The sequence below is a fragment of the Megascapheus bottae genome, chromosome 21 (assembly GCF_031878675.1).
Source record: "Megascapheus bottae isolate mThoBot1 chromosome 21, mThoBot2.hap1, whole genome shotgun sequence".
NCBI lineage: Eukaryota > Metazoa > Chordata > Mammalia > Rodentia > Geomyidae > Megascapheus > Megascapheus bottae.
Window position 1 is genome coordinate 36,408,072 of NC_143529.1, and position 7,482 is coordinate 36,415,553.

A 7,482-nucleotide genomic window follows, 5' to 3' on the forward strand; every position below is an offset into this window, starting at 1 on the left:
CTGTCCTCTCTTTTGTTATTTATTGTTTTGCACTGGGATATGTCACAAAAGAGAAAGGAACAGAGCAACGCTCTCCACTCTCTCTCCCTTTTCTACTGAGGAAGCTGGCTAATAGAATAAATAGCAACTGCTCAGCTCTGAGGTGGAAAATGCTGGGAGAGTCCGCCTTTGTTAGTCAAGGTCCTCCTTTCTTCCATGAACTTAAAGGCTATACATGATTTTACAACAGACTCTGGCAAGGATCCAAAAGAAACCCAGAATGATTTATACTTATAACATGATAGATAAACACTGTTTTGTATTGCAATGTCTCCATTACATCAAAATAGTCCGTGTAAGCTGTGTGGGTGAAAACATCATACTGAAACCTATTAATACGCATGAAAATATATGCTAATCAAAAATAAAATAATTATAGAAAACCCTTAGGCCCAAATCAAAGCCATGCTCTGTAATTATAAAACTTTTCTAATGACTCTCCACAGTCTGTCCATTTTAATTTGGATATATTGTTTCTACCACTTCACTTAGTTTCTCCCCATCCTGATCTACATTTCCCTACAGTAAACGAGTGATTTAGAAAGATGATTAAGCCAGGTACTTGTAGCTCATGCCTGTAATCCTGGCGACAAAGGAAACTGAGATCTGTGGTACAAAGCTGCCCCACACAGGAACCAGCTAAATGCTGAGGCAGAGATAATGACATAAGCAGAAAGAGCCAAGGGAGACTCAAGGCCCTAAGTTCAAGCCCAGGGACCAGCACTGCACACAGTGCTTGGTAATTTAGAGGTAATTCGTTAGCTAATTTGCCTAAGCTGAACAGGAAGTTTTCCGCAACTTGACTTTTCTCTGTGTTTGGGATCTTTTGCATATGACTTTCTCTTTCGCTTCTTGAACTGTCCTACCGGACATCAGGCCCTACCCAATATGCAAAGATTCAATTGGCTGCTATCAAAGAAAAGGAAAGTGCAGAATGGAGCTGTGAGCCCCACACTGGGGACGTGAATGTCGGCACAGAGCGCTCTGGCGGCCTCCAGCAGGCTGTGGATCAGGACAGGGTCCCGGACCCCTCAGCCCCCTCCGTGAAAAGCCAACCCCAGGACTGCCTGCTGTCCTGCTGCAAGCCTGGCCTTGTGGCTGGGGGCTACTTTCTCACCTTTGCTGACCAGCAGCGCCCGTCTTCTCAAGTCTCCCATTCACTTCATTGGTCAGCAGCGTGGAGGGCGTCTGCAGTCTTCACAGGACGCTGCCTGGGCCTGGCTTCCTCTGCAGAGGGTTGGCCACCCCTCTTCCCTTGGCCTGTAAAGGGTGGTATAGCTCATGCCGTTGAAGCTGCCAGCACGATTTCAGGGACCACACTGGTCCCAGAGAGGAGTGGTCCTATAACTGTGGTTTGCAGAGCCAGCTTGTAAAGGCTCACACAAGCCAATCCGTGGGCTGCCAAGGCCTGCGTCAGCCAGTTGTTATGCCATTGGCAGCTAGAAATCAGCCAGGGTACAAGCATTTATACCCCGAAGTCAGCAAATGCTGACTTCTTCCTGGAGAAACTACTATTAAATTATTATTGAGTGTTTACCAGCATACCACAGGGGTTGGATCACCCCTTGGCTACAAGAGAGACCCGCCATGCAGATCCTCACTGCTCTCTCAGGCTGCTGGCCTGCCCAGGACGATGAGGACAAAGAAGATCCAATTTCCTAGAAGAAAGATTGGCTGAAGCCGTTGGCTCCTCCACAGATGCCGTGAAGCAGCAGCTGCTCCTGCTGCCTTTGACAGAGTGAATTTACATCATAGATGCTGGGGTAGCTTGAGAAATGGTGTCTTGGCTTCCCTTCATTTTCAGTATTGCTTCTCTGAGCATTCTGGAATGGCCTCGCAGGAAAAGGTGAGCTGGCTGAGAAGGCCATTCTGTATTCCATTCCCTGGGAGGGAGGTGTGTGGCTGGATGGTTAAATGACACCCGAGGTGAGTGATGGGGTCTGGGTATGGCCCATAGGACTTTCACCTTACCCTGGCAATGAATGCCCACCCTGCCTCTGACTCCAGCCTCAGCTGCTAGTTTCTGCTGGAAATCCCTCACAGAGTAACCCTCAACCAAATGCGGACAGCAGCTGCATGTGCATGTCCCAGAATTGGACTCACATACTCTAACGCTGGCGCCATATGGCTGCTTAGGTCCCCAGAGTGGAAGGTCCACTGATCACTGACTTGACAACACACGTCCTTGCGTCTTCTCCCTTCCCTAGGTCGAGTCTCTGCGCTCCAATAGTTTTCCTAGAATTCTCTTCCTATTAATCCCCTGGGCAGGAACCCTTGCCCACCCAGAGCCTTGCTCCAAGGCCGATGGACAGACACAGTTTTCCCTTTCACTAAAATTTACTGGTCTAATCAGGTGTGTATCCATCTCATAAAGGAACCAGGCCTGCACGAAGCTGCAGTACCTGCATTGTGGCTGGAAATATGTCTAACAATAGGCAGAGTTCTTACATTCTTCTTCCTAGAACCTAGAGCTGGACCTGGGTTTCATCTTTTAACACACAATCACACCCAATAGATTCTTCACCTAACCCGAAAATACTTAACCAACGCTCACCCTGAATAACAGAGAACGGATGTCTGCTTTTCTTTTTACAATTTAATTATGGAAGTGTTCAAATATGCACAAAATCAGAGGGAGTCATCCAATGAACTCCTTTGTTCTCAACATCTAGTTGTAATGCTGTCACCATTAGCCAGTCCTCTTACATCAGTTCCTCTCTGTCCTGGATGACGATGTTCCAAGACATCCCATCGTATCACCTGCAAATGCACCAAAAGGGATCTCCAAGGTAATGCTCCTACAAATTACAGTACAAAGCCATCTATCAAAACAGCAAGCTTAATGGTAAAAGGTTGAAAACCTTTCCCTTTGCATCGGAAACAAGACAATTCAGAGTATATCAAGGATCTGTATATAATGCCTGAAATTTCTGCAAGATACAATAAGGAAAACACCAGGACTTGTTGATTAAAGGCAATAACTTCCTGAATACTAGCTCGGCAAATATGGGCAAGAATGGACAAATGCAATTGCATCAAGCTGAAAAGCATCTGCACAGCAAGGGATGGAGTTACTAGACTGAAACAACAAGCTGGAGAATGGGAGGGAACCTCTCCCACAAGGATCTGACAGCCTGAATATACAGGGATCTTGATGAATCAGTAGCCCAATGAGTAAAAGAGCAAAAAGCCAAACAGTCACATCTTGGAGAAAGAAATATGAATGGCTAACACATACATAAAGAAATGCTAAACTTCCCTGGCTATAAAGAAACTGCAAATCAAAAGAACACTGAGGTGGCACTAACAGGAGCACAAACCACGAATGTTGGCAAGGATGTGGAGGAAAAGAAACCCTAATACACTGCTGATGGTAATGCAAATTAATTAACCCAGCATGGAAGTCAGTATCAAGGTCCTCAAAAGAGTGAAGAAAGAACTACCTTAAAATCCAGTGATACCACATGGACTTCCATCTGAAGGAATATAACAGAGGTTGCCACATGTCCATGCTCATTTACAATAGCCATGCAACGGAAACAGCCCAGACACCCTACAGCTCGTGAATGAAGCCCCAAACTATGATATATGCACACACAAATATAGACATATCGACATACATATACCTATATAGAGCTATATCTCTAAATACATATGTGTAGAGAGATACACGCATATATGCATAGATGTATGTATGTATGTGTATAAACACATGTGATAGTATTCATTCATAAAGAAGAATGAAATTATGACATTTATGGGAAAATGGATGGACCTAGAAAATATTATGCAAAATAAACTGTGCTCAGAAAGACAAAGCTCACAGCCTCCTTTCCACCCACAGCTGGGTGTCCTGACATGCAGCTGTGGTCCGCACTGAGTGGGGAGAGGAGAATCGACTGCTGCAACAGCCTGAGCAGCAGTACTTGAGACCCTGTCTCCATGGAGGGACCTGGGGGCTGGGCACACACCTCTGAGCCCCGTCATGAGAGATCCTGGGTGGCGAGGAAGACCTCGCCCTAAAAACAACCAGTGAAAAACCAAGGCTGGAGTGGTGGCTCAAGCCATGGGGTGCCCCCTTAGCAAGCCCAGGGCCCTGAGTTCAAAGCCCAGAGCCAAAAAAGAAAAGGGCACTACACTCGTCACCCAGTGTTCACTAAAGTGAACCACCTCTGAGTCCCCAGGCAGTGTGGGGACAGGCGTGACTCTGCTGGTAGCTGAGTGTGAGCCGAGAGCCCAGCTTCCTCTAGGCCCCGGGCCTGGGACAGGGCATCAGTCCCAGGAGAAGGGGAGCCTGCCACGAGAATGAGAAGGTTATACACAGAGAGATGCTTTTAGAAAACAATTGAAAGCACCTCTAGCTCATGTGGCATCTGGCTGCCAACCCCAGAAATCAAACCATTTTTCCTTTACATTCATTCCCTGGCTCCAGCTGGGTGCTGCTGAAGCCCCACACATGCAGAGGCAGAGACCCCTTATAAGAGGAGAGCAGGGGCCCGCAGGAGCCCACTGAAGCAGGCAGAGAGGAAAATTCATCCGACGCGTGACACCAGGTCAGGGCGCCCTGTGGTGAATGCAACCATGGTGACCACGCCAGTCAGAATCCTGGCAGGACACAGAGTCCTGCTCAGACCGCGTGAGAGCTACATTAATGAAGTGCCTGTTGACAGGGCCATGAACAGGGCAAGCAGATGCCGGAGGATGCCGGGCAAGGAAGGGAAGAGACAATACTAGGCCTGGGTGGAGCCAAACCCAGGAGGGAGCTGCTCGGTGGTCATGGCCCAACCAGGCCTCAGAAAGGGCGAAGCCTCAGAGAGGGAGCTGCCCCACACCGGGGGACAGGCCCCACACAGGGACACAGCCACCACCCAAAACAGGCAGCTGGGGTGGGGATCAAATGTCCAGCCTTTGTGATCACTGCTCCAATGGTCGTCTCCACCTTTCCACACCCAAGGCCAATGGGAAGGCAGCTGGCCAGGAAGAGCACTGCAGTCAGAGCCAGACTCCTGGGTGGCAGAGCAGAGAAGGCTCTAGAATGGCAGGGAGGTTGATGGGGAGCACATCAACTTTGGCGGTCACCAATGGCAACTGTTTGGAGACATGATCCTACCACACAGGCTGGGTACAGCCCCATGGTGGGGTTTGCCAGCATGGGTGAGTTCAGTGAAGAATTGACATGTTGAACGGGCAACCAATCGCTCTCTACAACCACTTAAAGATAATAAAAGTATAAATTTTAATGGAAGTCACCAAGGCACCCGGGTGCCATGGCTCACACGTGAAATCCTAGCTACTCAGGAGGCTGAGATCTGAGGATCACAGATTAAAGCCAGCTAGGGCACTAAAGAATGTGAGACTCTTATCTCCAATTCACCACTAGAAAACCAGAAGTGGGGCTGTGGTTCAAGGGGTCAGGCGGTAACCTTGAACTGAAGAGCTCAGGGAGAGCACCCAGGCCCAGAGTTCAAGCCCCATGACCCACAAAAAGAAAAGAAACGCAACAAAGGAGGAGGAGGAAGGGAGAGAGGAGAAGAAGAAAACACAACACCATTTACGCGGACAATCAATGGCCCAGTACAAGGTTTTCTCCCTAGAACTACAAAGCAGTAAATAAATCCTTGCAAGTGAGTAACCAGTTGTGTGAGGTTGAATTTGCTATCGTACCTAGGATTCCTCTACAAGGGGATTTATACATATGTCATTTATAGTTTCCATCCTAAAGAATGGGATGGCCCTGCAGGTACTGCTCCTTGAATCCTGCCTCGCCTCTTTCTGGAACAAAAGCTTTCAGAAGCCCAGGTGGGTAGTAGAGCTTCCTGCCTTAAACAGATGTCATCCGGTGGTTTCTGAGAAAGCCACCTATGGACACTTGTTCAGCCCGTGGATACAGACTGAATCTCCACCACCCACTCTTCCAGGTGCTTGTGAGCAATGATTCATAGAGAAGGAACCTGGCCGCGAGGAGCTCGCATTGATAAGGTGCTAATAAACAAGTAAATTACATTGCTCATAGAAAGAAACCAATCCTCTTTGCCTGGTGCTGCATGCAGAAGAGGCCATCACTGCCTGCTCCGACTTACTTTAAATTTCCCTGAAGCAGACACTTACATTCTAGGGTTTGTCTTGGTGTCCTCACTGCCATCAGGGTGCAGGCAATATCGTGGACATGTGGCGGACACCCTGCCTCCATCAGGGCAGCTGAGGGAGGTGCTGAGCTAGCAGGCGGCTGGCGGTTCTCTGAGACCTCCTCAGCGGCCGGTTCCATTGATCGTGGGCCCCGAGCAATCATCTGGCATCAGCACAGCCTGAAACTGATCACCCCGCCCCAGATTTTGCTCAGGGAGGACTGGCTCATTAGAAAGCACAGCCCACAGGAGCTGGCTCCTTAGAGAACACATTTGGCCTTCCATGACTCCGGGAAATGGCACGGAGAGAAGCAGGCGCTCAGAGATCACGCCTTTCATTTCCCAGCTTTTCTCTCCCTCATCCAGGAAAAAAAATCCAGTTGGGATGAGAAGTGGAGAATGAAGGAAGGGAGGTAAGAGAACCAGATTGCGTGGTGAGTGACGGGAGGGTAAGGGAGGCCGAGGTGGGGGTGACATTGCTGAGAGAATCACAAGCTGAGGACAGCAGGACGCCAGTCTCTAGACGCTGGAACAATGCCACTCGCACCCCCCGTCCAGGAAGAACTCGGCCTGCTGTGGGAGCCATTGGTGGAGTTCGAGCCTCCAGCACTGTACAGTTATCATTTGTGTTGTGGAAGCTACAGGAGTGATAGGGAAAAGTCCCCAGAGCTGACTGTGAAGAACTGCCCTCCACACACACGCACACACACACACACACACACACACACACACGCAATGTAGCCACAGAAAAATTACAATGCTCTAGTTGGGACTTATTGAGCTTTGCTTTGCAAAGTCCTCAGAAAGCACTTGGCACAGAGTCATAGTTCACTGGATTTCCAGCACAAACCCACGAGGTGCATACTACAGTTCTCTCTTCCGATGACGCCCTATGGCGCAGAGATGTCAAGTAACTTTACTGGTAATCTGCTGAGACCTGGAATTCGATTTGGTTGACCAACTCATCCTCTCTGTTCTCCAATTCATAAAGACCCTGTAGTAAGGCCTTGAGGCAATGATTATAATCTGCACCTTAGAGGAAAAAAAATCAGGTAATAAAAAGTATGCTGGACTGGATATGGTGGCAAACGAGGAGGGTTGTGCTCCATGGCAGGCTCTGGTCAAAGCACAAGACTCTGGAAAACAAACTGGAAATAGAAGGACCGGGGCTGTCTGTCAAGGGGTAGAGCGCCTGCCTGGCAAGCACAAGGTCCTTAGGAAAAATGCAAGAGTATTATGATCTGTGGGATGGTAAACCTTCACAGTACCCGCACTCCACAGTGTCATAGCTCCAGCACTGGGAAGAGGAGAGGACTTG